Below are 14,024 nucleotides of genomic sequence, written 5' to 3'. Positions count from 1 at the left end.
TTGGCATGTGGTTCTGGCATGTCTGAGAGGTGGTTCCGGCATGCCTGACAGGTGATTCCGGAGTGTTCGCCAAGCGGTTCTGGCATAGGCGGCAGGTGATTTTGCCATGTCCAGAATGTGGTTCCAGCGAGTCGAACATGTGGTTCTGGCGTGTCCGGCAGGTGTTTCCGGTCTGTCCAGCAGGTGGTTCTGGGGTGTCCGGCATGAGGTTCTGGCACATCTGAGAGGTGTTTCCGGCCGGCCCGACATGCGTTTCCGGAGTGTCCGCCACGTAGTTCAGGCACGTCTGAGAGGTGGTTCCAGCATGCCCGGCAGGTTTTCCCGGAGAGTCCTCCAAGTGGTTCTGGCGTAGCCCGCAGGTGATTTTGGTGTGTCCGGCAGGTTGTTCCGTTCTGTCCGATAGGTTGTTCCGGCATGTCCAGCACGTGCTTCTGGCACTTCTGAGAGGTGGTTCTGGCATGCCGGGCAGGTTATTCCGGAGTGTCCGGTAAGTGGTTCTGGTGTAGCCGGCAGTTCATTTTGGCGTGTCTGGCACATGGGTCCTGCGAGTCGAGCAGGTGGTTCCGGCGTGCTCGGCAGGTGGTCCAGGCATGTCCGGCAGGTGGTTCCAGTCTGTCCAGGACGTGGTTCCAGCGTGTCCGGCACGTGGTTCTCTTACGTCTGAGAGGTGGTTCCTGCATGCCTGGCAGGTTATTGCGGATTGTCTGCCAGGTGGTTCTCTCATAGCCAGCTGTTGATTTTGGCCTGTCAGGCAGGTGGTTCTGGTGAGTCCAGCAGGTGGCTCCGGCGTGCTCGGCAGGTGGTTCTGGCATGTCTGGCAGGTGGTTCCGGCGAGTTGAGCAGCTGGTTCCAGCCTGTCCGTCAGGTTAGGGTTAGGGATAGGGTTAGGGTTACGGTTAGGGTTAGGGTTTAGGGTTTGGGGTTAGGGGTTAGGGTTAGGGGTAGGGTTAGGGTTAGGGTTACGGTTGGGATAGGGTTTAGGGTTAGGCTTAGGGTTAGGGGATAGGGTTAGGGTTAGGGTTTGGGGATAGGGTTAGGGTTAGGGTTAGGGTTAGGGCCCGGCAGGTGGCTCCGGCGCGCCCGGCAGGTGCTTCCGCTGCGCCCGGCAGGTGGTTCCGGCGAGGCGAGCAGGTGGCTCCGGCGCGCCGGGCAGGTGGTTGCGGCGAGGCGAGCAGCTGGCTCCGGCGCGCTCGGCAGGTGCTTCCGCTGGGCCCGGTTGGTGGTTCCGGCGAGGCGAGCAGGTGGCTCCGGCGCGCTCGGCAGGTGCTTCCGCTGCGCCCGGCAGGTGGTTCCGACGAGGCGAGCAGGTTGTTCCTGCGTGCTCGGCAGGTGGTTCAGTTGGGTCTGGCAGGTGGTTTCGGTCTGTTCGGGGTGTGGTTCCAGCATCTCAGGCACATGGTTCTGGCACGTCTGAGAGGTGGTTCCGGCTGGCCCAACAGGTGTTTCTGGAGTCTCCGCCAAGTGGTTCTGGCGTAGCTGGCAGGTGATGTTGGCGTGACTGGCAGGTGGTTCCAGCCAGCCCGGCAGGTGTTTCCGGAGTGTTCACCAACTGGCTGTGGCGTAGCCGGCAGGTGATTTTGGCGTGTCCGACAGGTGGTTCTGGCGAGTCGAGCAGGTGCTTCCGGCATGCTCGGCAGGTGCTTCCGGTGTCATTGGCATGTGGTTCTGGCATGTCTGAGAGGTGGTTCCGGCATGCCTGACAGGTGATTCCGGAGTGTTCGCCAAGCGGTTCTGGCATAGGCGGCAGGTGATTTTGCCATGTCCAGAATGTGGTTCCAGCGAGTCGAACATGTGGTTCCGGCGTGTCCGGCAGGTGTTTCCGGTCTGTCCAGCAGGTGGTTCTGGGGTGTCCGGCATGAGGTTCTGGCACGTCTGAGAGGTGTTTACGGCCGGCCCGACATGCGTTTCCGGAGTGTCCGCCACGTAGTTCAGGCACGTCTGAGAGGTGGTTCCAGCATGCCCGGCAGGTTTTCCCGGAGAGTCCTCCAAGTGGTTCTGGCGTAGCCCGCAGGTGATTTTGGTGTGTCCGGCAGGTTGTTCCGTTCTGTCCGATAGGTTGTTCCGGCATGTCCAGCACGTGCTTCTGGCACTTCTGAGAGGTGGTTCTGGCATGCCGGGCAGGTTATTCCGGAGTGTCCGGTAAGTGGTTCTGGTGTAGCCGGCAGTTCATTTTGGCGTGTCTGGCACATGGGTCCTGCGAGTCGAGCAGGTGGTTCCGGCGTGCTCGGCAGGTGGTCCAGGCATGTCCGGCAGGTGGTTCCAGTCTGTCCAGGACGTGGTTCCAGCGTGTCCGGCACGTGGTTCTCTTACGTCTGAGAGGTGGTTCCTGCATGCCTGGCAGGTTATTGCGGATTGTCTGCCAGGTGGTTCTCTCATAGCCAGCTGTTGATTTTGGCCTGTCAGGCAGGTGGTTCTGGTGAGTCCAGCAGGTGGCTCCGGCGTGCTCGGCAGGTGGTTCTGGCATGTCTGGCAGGTGGTTCCGGCGAGTTGAGCAGCTGGTTCCAGCCTGTCCGTCAGGTTAGGGTTAGGGATAGGGTTAGGGTTACGGTTAGGGTTAGGGTTTAGGGTTTGGGGTTAGGGGTTAGGGTTAGGGGTAGGGTTAGGGTTAGGGTTACGGTTGGGATAGGGTTTAGGGTTATGGTTAGGGTTTGGGGATAGGGTTAGGGTTAGGGTTAGGGTTAGGGCCCGGCAGGTGGTTCCGGCGAGCCGAGCAGGTGGCTCCGGCGCGCCCGGCAGGTGCTTCCGCTGCGCCCGGCAGGTGGTTCCGGCGAGGCGAGCAGGTGGCTCCGGCGCGCCGGGCAGGTGGTTCCGGCGAGGCGAGCAGCTGGCTCCGGCGCGCTCGGCAGGTGCTTCCGCTGCGCCCGGCAGGTGGTTCCGACGAGGCGAGCAGGTTGTTCCTGCGTGCTCGGCAGGTGGTTCAGTTGGGTCTGTCAGGTGGTTTCGGTCTGTTCGGGGTGTGGTTCCAGCATCTCAGGCACATGGTTCTGGCACGTCTGAGAGGTGGTTCCGGCTGGCCCAACAGGTGTTTCTGGAGTCTCCGCCAAGTGGTTCTGGCGTAGCTGGCAGGTGATGTTGGCGTGACTGGCAGGTGGTTCCAGCCAGCCCGGCAGGTGTTTCCGGAGTGTTCACCAACTGGCTGTGGCGTAGCCGGCAGGTGATTTTGGCGTGTCCGACAGGTGGTTCTGGCGAGTCAAGCAGGTGCTTCCGGCATGCTCGGCAGGTGCTTCCGGTGTCATTGGCATGTGGTTCTGGCATGTCTGAAAGGTGGTTCCGGCATGCCTGACAGGTGATTCCGGAGTGTTCGCCAAGCGGTTCTGGCATAGGCGGCAGGTGATTTTGCCATGTCCAGAATGTGGTTCCAGCGAGTCGAACATGTGGTTCCGGCGTGTCCGGCAGGTGTTTCCGGTCTGTCCAGCAGGTGGTTCTGGGGTGTCCGGCATGAGGTTCTGGCACGTCTGAGAGGTGTTTCCGGCCGGCCCGACATGCGTTTCCGGAGTGTCCGCCACGTAGTTCAGGCACGTCTGAGAGGTGGTTCCAGCATGCCCGGCAGGTTTTCCCGGAGAGTCCTCCAAGTGGTTCTGGCGTAGCCCGCAGGTGATTTTGGTGTGTCCGGCAGGTTGTTCCGTTCTGTCCGATAGGTTGTTCCGGCATGTCCAGCACGTGCTTCTGGCACTTCTGAGAGGTGGTTCTGGCATGCCGGGCAGGTTATTCCGGAGTGTCCGGTAAGTGGTTCTGGTGTAGCCGGCAGTTCATTTTGGCGTGTCTGGCACATGGGTCCTGCGAGTCGAGCAGGTGGTTCCGGCGTGCTCGGCAGGTGGTCCAGGCATGTCCGGCAGGTGGTTCCAGTCTGTCCAGGACGTGGTTCCAGCGTGTCCGGCACGTGGTTCTCTTACGTCTGAGAGGTGGTTCCTGCATGCCTGGCAGGTTATTGCGGATTGTCTGCCAGGTGGTTCTCTCATAGCCAGCTGTTGATTTTGGCCTGTCAGGCAGGTGGTTCTGGTGAGTCCAGCAGGTGGCTCCGGCGTGCTCGGCAGGTGGTTCTGGCATGTCTGGCAGGTGGTTCCGGCGAGTTGAGCAGCTGGTTCCAGCCTGTCCGTCAGGTTAGGGTTAGGGATAGGGTTAGGGTTACGGTTAGGGTTAGGGTTTAGGGTTTGGGGTTAGGGGTTAGGGTTAGGGGTAGGGTTAGGGTTAGGGTTACGGTTGGGATAGGGTTTAGGGTTATGGTTAGGGTTTGGGGATAGGGTTAGGGTTAGGGTTAGGGTTAGGGCCCGGCAGGTGGTTCCGGCGAGCCGAGCAGGTGGCTCCGGCGCGCCCGGCAGGTGCTTCCGCTGCGCCCGGCAGGTGGTTCCGGCGAGGCGAGCAGGTGGCTCCGGCGCGCCGGGCAGGTGGTTCCGGCGAGGCGAGCAGCTGGCTCCGGCGCGCTCGGCAGGTGCTTCCGCTGCGCCCGGCAGGTGGTTCCGACGAGGCGAGCAGGTTGTTCCTGCGTGCTCGGCAGGTGGTTCAGTTGGGTCTGTCAGGTGGTTTCGGTCTGTTCGGGGTGTGGTTCCAGCATCTCAGGCACATGGTTCTGGCACGTCTGAGAGGTGGTTCCGGCTGGCCCAACAGGTGTTTCTGGAGTCTCCGCCAAGTGGTTCTGGCGTAGCTGGCAGGTGATGTTGGCGTGACTGGCAGGTGGTTCCAGCCAGCCCGGCAGGTGTTTCCGGAGTGTTCACCAACTGGCTGTGGCGTAGCCGGCAGGTGATTTTGGCGTGTCCGACAGGTGGTTCTGGCGAGTCAAGCAGGTGCTTCCGGCATGCTCGGCAGGTGCTTCCGGTGTCATTGGCATGTGGTTCTGGCATGTCTGAAAGGTGGTTCCGGCATGCCTGACAGGTGATTCCGGAGTGTTCGCCAAGCGGTTCTGGCATAGGCGGCAGGTGATTTTGCCATGTCCAGAATGTGGTTCCAGCGAGTCGAACATGTGGTTCCGGCGTGTCCGGCAGGTGTTTCCGGTCTGTCCAGCAGGTGGTTCTGGGGTGTCCGGCATGAGGTTCTGGCACGTCTGAGAGGTGTTTCCGGCCGGCCCGACATGCGTTTCCGGAGTGTCCGCCACGTAGTTCAGGCACGTCTGAGAGGTGGTTCCAGCATGCCCGGCAGGTTTTCCCGGAGAGTCCTCCAAGTGGTTCTGGCGTAGCCCGCAGGTGATTTTGGTGTGTCCGGCAGGTTGTTCCGTTCTGTCCGATAGGTTGTTCCGGCATGTCCAGCACGTGCTTCTGGCACTTCTGAGAGGTGGTTCTGGCATGCCGGGCAGGTTATTCCGGAGTGTCCGGTAAGTGGTTCTGGTGTAGCCGGCAGTTCATTTTGGCGTGTCTGGCACATGGGTCCTGCGAGTCGAGCAGGTGGTTCCGGCGTGCTCGGCAGGTGGTCCAGGCATGTCCGGCAGGTGGTTCCAGTCTGTCCAGGACGTGGTTCCAGCGTGTCCGGCACGTGGTTCTCTTACGTCTGAGAGGTGGTTCCTGCATGCCTGGCAGGTTATTGCGGATTGTCTGCCAGGTGGTTCTCTCATAGCCAGCTGTTGATTTTGGCCTGTCAGGCAGGTGGTTCTGGTGAGTCCAGCAGGTGGCTCCGGCGTGCTCGGCAGGTGGTTCTGGCATGTCTGGCAGGTGGTTCCGGCGAGTTGAGCAGCTGGTTCCAGCCTGTCCGTCAGGTTAGGGTTAGGGATAGGGTTAGGGTTACGGTTAGGGTTAGGGTTTAGGGTTTGGGGTTAGGGGTTAGGGTTAGGGGTAGGGTTAGGGTTAGGGTTACGGTTGGGTTAGGGTTTAGGGTTAGGCTTAGGGTTAGGGGTTAGGGTTAGGGTTAGGGTTTGGGGATAGGGTTAGGGTTAGGGTTAGGGTTAGGGCCCGGCAGGTGGTTCCGGCGAGCCGAGCAGGTGGCTCCGGCGCGCCCGGCAGGTGCTTCCGCTGCGCCCGGCAGGTGGTTCCGGCGAGGCGAGCAGGTGGCTCCGGCGCGCCGGGCAGGTGGTTCCGGCGAGGCGAGCAGGTGGCTCCGGCGCGCTCGGCAGGTGCTTCCGCTGGGCCCGGTTGGTGGTTCCGGCGAGGCGAGCAGGTGGCTCCGGCGCGCTCGGCAGGTGCTTCCGCTGCGCCCGGCAGGTGGTTCCGACGAGGCGAGCAGGTTGTTCCTGCGTGCTCGGCAGGTGGTTCAGTTGGGTCTGTCAGGTGGTTTCGGTCTGTTCGGGGTGTGGTTCCAGCATCTCAGGCACATGGTTCTGGCACGTCTGAGAGGTGGTTCCGGCTGGCCCAACAGGTGTTTCTGGAGTCTCCGCCAAGTGGTTCTGGCGTAGCTGGCAGGTGATGTTGGCGTGACTGGCAGGTGGTTCCAGCCAGCCCGGCAGGTGTTTCCGGAGTGTTCACCAACTGGCTGTGGCGTAGCCGGCAGGTGATTTTGGCGTGTCCGACAGGTGGTTCTGGCGAGTCGAGCAGGTGCTTCCGGCATGCTCGGCAGGTGCTTCCGGTGTCATTGGCATGTGGTTCTGGCATGTCTGAGAGGTGGTTCCGGCATGCCTGACAGGTGATTCCGGAGTGTTCGCCAAGCGGTTCTGGCATAGGCGGCAGGTGATTTTGCCATGTCCAGAATGTGGTTCCAGCGAGTCGAACATGTGGTTCCGGCGTGTCCGGCAGGTGTTTCCGGTCTGTCCAGCAGGTGGTTCTGGGGTGTCCGGCATGAGGTTCTGGCACATCTGAGAGGTGGTTCCGGCCGGCCCGACATGCGTTTCCGGAGTGTCCGCCACGTAGTTCAGGCACGTCTGAGAGGTGGTTCCAGCATGCCCGGCAGGTTTTCCCGGAGAGTCCTCCAAGTGGTTCTGGCGTAGCCCGCAGGTGATTTTGGTGTGTCCGGCAGGTTGTTCCGTTCTGTCCGATAGGTTGTTCCGGCATGTCCAGCACGTGCTTCTGGCACTTCTGAGAGGTGGTTCTGGCATGCCGGGCAGGTTATTCCGGAGTGTCCGGTAAGTGGTTCTGGTGTAGCCGGCAGTTCATTTTGGCGTGTCTGGCACATGGGTCCTGCGAGTCGAGCAGGTGGTTCCGGCGTGCTCGGCAGGTGGTCCAGGCATGTCCGGCAGGTGGTTCCAGTCTGTCCAGGACGTGGTTCCAGCGTGTCCGGCACGTGGTTCTCTTACGTCTGAGAGGTGGTTCCTGCATGCCTGGCAGGTTATTGCGGATTGTCTGCCAGGTGGTTCTCTCATAGCCAGCTGTTGATTTTGGCCTGTCAGGCAGGTGGTTCTGGTGAGTCCAGCAGGTGGCTCCGGCGTGCTCGGCAGGTGGTTCTGGCATGTCTGGCAGGTGGTTCCGGCGAGTTGAGCAGCTGGTTCCAGCCTGTCCGTCAGGTTAGGGTTAGGGATAGGGTTAGGGTTACGGTTAGGGTTAGGGTTTAGGGTTTGGGGTTAGGGGTTAGGGTTAGGGTTACGGTTGGGTTAGGGTTTAGGGTTAGGCTTAGGGTTAGGGGATAGGGTTAGGGTTAGGGTTTGGGGATAGGGTTAGGGTTAGGGTTAGGGTTAGGGCCCGGCAGGTGGTTCCGGCGAGCCGAGCAGGTGGCTCCGGCGCGCCCGGCAGGTGCTTCCGCTGCGCCCGGCAGGTGGTTCCGGCGAGGCGAGCAGGTGGCTCCGGCGCGCTCGGCAGGTGCTTCCGCTGGGCCCGGTTGGTGGTTCCGGCGAGGCGAGCAGGTGGCTCCGGCGCGCTCGGCAGGTGCTTCCGCTGCGCCCGTCAGGTGGTTCCGACGAGGCGAGCAGGTTGTTCCTGCGTGCTCGGCAGGTGGTTCAGTTGGGTCTGGCAGGTGGTTTCGGTCTGTTCGGGGTGTGGTTCCAGCATCTCAGGCACATGGTTCTGGCACGTCTGAGAGGTGGTTCCGGCTGGCCCAACAGGTGTTTCTGGAGTCTCCGCCAAGTGGTTCTGGCGTAGCTGGCAGGTGATGTTGGCGTGACTGGCAGGTGGTTCCAGCCAGCCCGGCAGGTGTTTCCGGAGTGTTCACCAACTGGCTGTGGCGTAGCCGGCAGGTGATTTTGGCGTGTCCGACAGGTGGTTCTGGCGAGTCGAGCAGGTGCTTCCGGCATGCTCGGCAGGTGCTTCCGGTGTCATTGGCATGTGGTTCTGGCATGTCTGAGAGGTGGTTCCGGCATGCCTGACAGGTGATTCCGGAGTGTTCGCCAAGCGGTTCTGGCATAGGCGGCAGGTGATTTTGCCATGTCCAGAATGTGGTTCCAGCGAGTCGAACATGTGGTTCTGGCGTGTCCGGCAGGTGTTTCCGGTCTGTCCAGCAGGTGGTTCTGGGGTGTCCGGCATGAGGTTCTGGCACGTCTGAGAGGTGTTTCCGGCCGGCCCGACATGCGTTTCCGGAGTGTCCGCCACGTAGTTCAGGCACGTCTGAGAGGTGGTTCCAGCATGCCCGGCAGGTTTTCCCGGAGAGTCCTCCAAGTGGTTCTGGCGTAGCCCGCAGGTGATTTTGGTGTGTCCGGCAGGTTGTTCCGTTCTGTCCGATAGGTTGTTCCGGCATGTCCAGCACGTGCTTCTGGCACTTCTGAGAGGTGGTTCTGGCATGCCGGGCAGGTTATTCCGGAGTGTCCGGTAAGTGGTTCTGGTGTAGCCGGCAGTTCATTTTGGCGTGTCTGGCACATGGGTCCTGCGAGTCGAGCAGGTGGTTCCGGCGTGCTCGGCAGGTGGTCCAGGCATGTCCGGCAGGTGGTTCCAGTCTGTCCAGGACGTGGTTCCAGCGTGTCCGGCACGTGGTTCTCTTACGTCTGAGAGGTGGTTCCTGCATGCCTGGCAGGTTATTGCGGATTGTCTGCCAGGTGGTTCTCTCATAGCCAGCTGTTGATTTTGGCCTGTCAGGCAGGTGGTTCTGGTGAGTCCAGCAGGTGGCTCCGGCGTGCTCGGCAGGTGGTTCTGGCATGTCTGGCAGGTGGTTCCGGCGAGTTGAGCAGCTGGTTCCAGCCTGTCCGTCAGGTTAGGGTTAGGGATAGGGTTAGGGTTACGGTTAGGGTTAGGGTTTAGGGTTTGGGGTTAGGGGTTAGGGTTAGGGGTAGGGTTAGGGTTAGGGTTACGGTTGGGTTAGGGTTTAGGGTTAGGCTTAGGGTTAGGGGATAGGGTTAGGGTTAGGGTTTGGGGATAGGGTTAGGGTTAGGGTTAGGGTTAGGGCCCGGCAGGTGGTTCCGGCGAGCCGAGCAGGTGGCTCCGGCGCGCCCGGCAGGTGCTTCCGCTGCGCCCGGCAGGTGGTTCCGGCGAGGCGAGCAGGTGGCTCCGGCGCGCTCGGCAGGTGCTTCCGCTGGGCCCGGTTGGTGGTTCCGGCGAGGCGAGCAGGTGGCTCCGGCGCGCTCGGCAGGTGCTTCCGCTGCGCCCGTCAGGTGGTTCCGACGAGGCGAGCAGGTTGTTCCTGCGTGCTCGGCAGGTGGTTCAGTTGGGTCTGGCAGGTGGTTTCGGTCTGTTCGGGGTGTGGTTCCAGCATCTCAGGCACATGGTTCTGGCACGTCTGAGAGGTGGTTCCGGCTGGCCCAACAGGTGTTTCTGGAGTCTCCGCCAAGTGGTTCTGGCGTAGCTGGCAGGTGATGTTGGCGTGACTGGCAGGTGGTTCCAGCCAGCCCGGCAGGTGTTTCCGGAGTGTTCACCAACTGGCTGTGGCGTAGCCGGCAGGTGATTTTGGCGTGTCCGACAGGTGGTTCTGGCGAGTCGAGCAGGTGCTTCCGGCATGCTCGGCAGGTGCTTCCGGTGTCATTGGCATGTGGTTCTGGCATGTCTGAGAGGTGGTTCCGGCATGCCTGACAGGTGATTCCGGAGTGTTCGCCAAGCGGTTCTGGCATAGGCGGCAGGTGATTTTGCCATGTCCAGAATGTGGTTCCAGCGAGTCGAACATGTGGTTCTGGCGTGTCCGGCAGGTGTTTCCGGTCTGTCCAGCAGGTGGTTCTGGGGTGTCCGGCATGAGGTTCTGGCACGTCTGAGAGGTGTTTCCGGCCGGCCCGACATGCGTTTCCGGAGTGTCCGCCACGTAGTTCAGGCACGTCTGAGAGGTGGTTCCAGCATGCCCGGCAGGTTTTCCCGGAGAGTCCTCCAAGTGGTTCTGGCGTAGCCCGCAGGTGATTTTGGTGTGTCCGGCAGGTTGTTCCGTTCTGTCCGATAGGTTGTTCCGGCATGTCCAGCACGTGCTTCTGGCACTTCTGAGAGGTGGTTCTGGCATGCCGGGCAGGTTATTCCGGAGTGTCCGGTAAGTGGTTCTGGTGTAGCCGGCAGTTCATTTTGGCGTGTCTGGCACATGGGTCCTGCGAGTCGAGCAGGTGGTTCCGGCGTGCTCGGCAGGTGGTCCAGGCATGTCCGGCAGGTGGTTCCAGTCTGTCCAGGACGTGGTTCCAGCGTGTCCGGCACGTGGTTCTCTTACGTCTGAGAGGTGGTTCCTGCATGCCTGGCAGGTTATTGCGGATTGTCTGCCAGGTGGTTCTCTCATAGCCAGCTGTTGATTTTGGCCTGTCAGGCAGGTGGTTCTGGTGAGTCCAGCAGGTGGCTCCGGCGTGCTCGGCAGGTGGTTCTGGCATGTCTGGCAGGTGGTTCCGGCGAGTTGAGCAGCTGGTTCCAGCCTGTCCGTCAGGTTAGGGTTAGGGATAGGGTTAGGGTTACGGTTAGGGTTAGGGTTTAGGGTTTGGGGTTAGGGGTTAGGGTTAGGGGTAGGGTTAGGGTTAGGGTTACGGTTGGGTTAGGGTTTAGGGTTAGGCTTAGGGTTAGGGGTTAGGGTTAGGGTTAGGGTTTGGGGATAGGGTTAGGGTTAGGGTTAGGGTTAGGGCCCGGCAGGTGGTTCCGGCGAGCCGAGCAGGTGGCTCCGGCGCGCCCGGCAGGTGCTTCCGCTGCGCCCGGCAGGTGGTTCCGGCGAGGCGAGCAGGTGGCTCCGGCGCGCCGGGCAGGTGGTTCCGGCGAGGCGAGCAGCTGGCTCCGGCGCGCTCGGCAGGTGCTTCCGCTGGGCCCGGTTGGTGGTTCCGGCGAGGCGAGCAGGTGGCTCCGGCGCGCTCGGCAGGTGCTTCCGCTGCGCCCGGCAGGTGGTTCCGACGAGGCGAGCAGGTTGTTCCTGCGTGCTCGGCAGGTGGTTCAGTTGGGTCTGTCAGGTGGTTTCGGTCTGTTCGGGGTGTGGTTCCAGCATCTCAGGCACATGGTTCTGGCACGTCTGAGAGGTGGTTCCGGCTGGCCCAACAGGTGTTTCTGGAGTCTCCGCCAAGTGGTTCTGGCGTAGCTGGCAGGTGATGTTGGCGTGACTGGCAGGTGGTTCCAGCCAGCCCGGCAGGTGTTTCCGGAGTGTTCACCAACTGGCTGTGGCGTAGCCGGCAGGTGATTTTGGCGTGTCCGACAGGTGGTTCTGGCGAGTCGAGCAGGTGCTTCCGGCATGCTCGGCAGGTGCTTCCGGTGTCATTGGCATGTGGTTCTGGCATGTCTGAGAGGTGGTTCCGGCATGCCTGACAGGTGATTCCGGAGTGTTCGCCAAGCGGTTCTGGCATAGGCGGCAGGTGATTTTGCCATGTCCAGAATGTGGTTCCAGCGAGTCGAACATGTGGTTCCGGCGTGTCCGGCAGGTGTTTCCGGTCTGTCCAGCAGGTGGTTCTGGGGTGTCCGGCATGAGGTTCTGGCACGTCTGAGAGGTGGTTCCGGCCGGCCCGACATGCGTTTCCGGAGTGTCCGCCACGTAGTTCAGGCACGTCTGAGAGGTGGTTCCAGCATGCCCGGCAGGTTTTCCCGGAGAGTCCTCCAAGTGGTTCTGGCGTAGCCCGCAGGTGATTTTGGTGTGTCCGGCAGGTTGTTCCGTTCTGTCCGATAGGTTGTTCCGGCATGTCCAGCACGTGCTTCTGGCACTTCTGAGAGGTGGTTCTGGCATGCCGGGCAGGTTATTCCGGAGTGTCCGGTAAGTGGTTCTGGTGTAGCCGGCAGTTCATTTTGGCGTGTCTGGCACATGGGTCCTGCGAGTCGAGCAGGTGGTTCCGGCGTGCTCGGCAGGTGGTCCAGGCATGTCCGGCAGGTGGTTCCAGTCTGTCCAGGACGTGGTTCCAGCGTGTCCGGCACGTGGTTCTCTTACGTCTGAGAGGTGGTTCCTGCATGCCTGGCAGGTTATTGCGGATTGTCTGCCAGGTGGTTCTCTCATAGCCAGCTGTTGATTTTGGCCTGTCAGGCAGGTGGTTCTGGTGAGTCCAGCAGGTGGCTCCGGCGTGCTCGGCAGGTGGTTCTGGCATGTCTGGCAGGTGGTTCCGGCGAGTTGAGCAGCTGGTTCCAGCCTGTCCGTCAGGTTAGGGTTAGGGATAGGGTTAGGGTTACGGTTAGGGTTAGGGTTTAGGGTTTGGGGTTAGGGGTTAGGGTTAGGGGTAGGGTTAGGGTTAGGGTTACGGTTGGGTTAGGGTTTAGGGTTAGGCTTAGGGTTAGGGGATAGGGTTAGGGTTAGGGTTTGGGGATAGGGTTAGGGTTAGGGTTAGGGTTAGGGCCCGGCAGGTGGTTCCGGCGAGCCGAGCAGGTGGCTCCGGCGCGCCCGGCAGGTGCTTCCGCTGCGCCCGGCAGGTGGTTCCGGCGAGGCGAGCAGGTGGCTCCGGCGCGCCGGGCAGGTGGTTCCGGCGAGGCGAGCAGCTGGCTCCGGCGCGCTCGGCAGGTGCTTCCGCTGGGCCCGGTTGGTGGTTCCGGCGAGGCGAGCAGGTGGCTCCGGCGCGCTCGGCAGGTGCTTCCGCTGCGCCCGGCAGGTGGTTCCGACGAGGCGAGCAGGTTGTTCCTGCGTGCTCGGCAGGTGGTTCAGTTGGGTCTGTCAGGTGGTTTCGGTCTGTTCGGGGTGTGGTTCCAGCATCTCAGGCACATGGTTCTGGCACGTCTGAGAGGTGGTTTCGGCTGGCCCAACAGGTGTTTCTGGAGTCTCCGCCAAGTGGTTCTGGCGTAGCTGGCAGGTGATGTTGGCGTGACTGGCAGTTGGTTCCAGCCAGCCCGGCAGGTGTTTCCGGAGTGTTCACCAACTGGCTGTGGCGTAGCCGGCAGGTGATTTTGGCGTGTCCGACAGGTGGTTCTGGCGAGTCGAGCAGGTGCTTCCGGCATGCTCGGCAGGTGCTTCCGGTGTCATTGGCATGTGGTTCTGGCATGTCTGAGAGGTGGTTCCGGCATGCCTGACAGGTGATTCCGGAGTGTTCGCCAAGCGGTTCTGGCATAGGCGGCAGGTGATTTTGCCATGTCCAGAATGTGGTTCCAGCGAGTCGAACATGTGGTTCCGGCGTGTCCGGCAGGTGTTTCCGGTCTGTCCAGCAGGTGGTTCTGGGGTGTCCGGCATGAGGTTCTGGCACGTCTGAGAGGTGGTTCCGGCCGGCCCGACATGCGTTTCCGGAGTGTCCGCCACGTAGTTCAGGCACGTCTGAGAGGTGGTTCCAGCATGCCCGGCAGGTTTTCCCGGAGAGTCCTCCAAGTGGTTCTGGCGTAGCCCGCAGGTGATTTTGGTGTGTCCGGCAGGTTGTTCCGTTCTGTCCGATAGGTTGTTCCGGCATGTCCAGCACGTGCTTCTGGCACTTCTGAGAGGTGGTTCTGGCATGCCGGGCAGGTTATTCCGGAGTGTCCGGTAAGTGGTTCTGGTGTAGCCGGCAGTTCATTTTGGCGTGTCTGGCACATGGGTCCTGCGAGTCGAGCAGGTGGTTCCGGCGTGCTCGGCAGGTGGTCCAGGCATGTCCGGCAGGTGGTTCCAGTCTGTCCAGGACGTGGTTCCAGCGTGTCCGGCACGTGGTTCTCTTACGTCTGAGAGGTGGTTCCTGCATGCCTGGCAGGTTATTGCGGATTGTCTGCCAGGTGGTTCTCTCATAGCCAGCTGTTGATTTTGGCCTGTCAGGCAGGTGGTTCTGGTGAGTCCAGCAGGTGGCTCCGGCGTGCTCGGCAGGTGGTTCTGGCATGTCTGGCAGGTGGTTCCGGCGAGTTGAGCAGCTGGTTCCAGCCTGTCCGTCAGGTTAGGGTTAGGGATAGGGTTAGGGTTACGGTTAGGGTTAGGGTTTAGGGTTTGGGGTTAGGGGTTAGGGTTAGGGG

Source organism: Equus asinus, chromosome 9 (assembly GCF_041296235.1).
Source record: "Equus asinus isolate D_3611 breed Donkey chromosome 9, EquAss-T2T_v2, whole genome shotgun sequence".
NCBI lineage: Eukaryota > Metazoa > Chordata > Mammalia > Perissodactyla > Equidae > Equus > Equus asinus.
Note: the sequence above shows the minus strand (reverse complement) of the source record.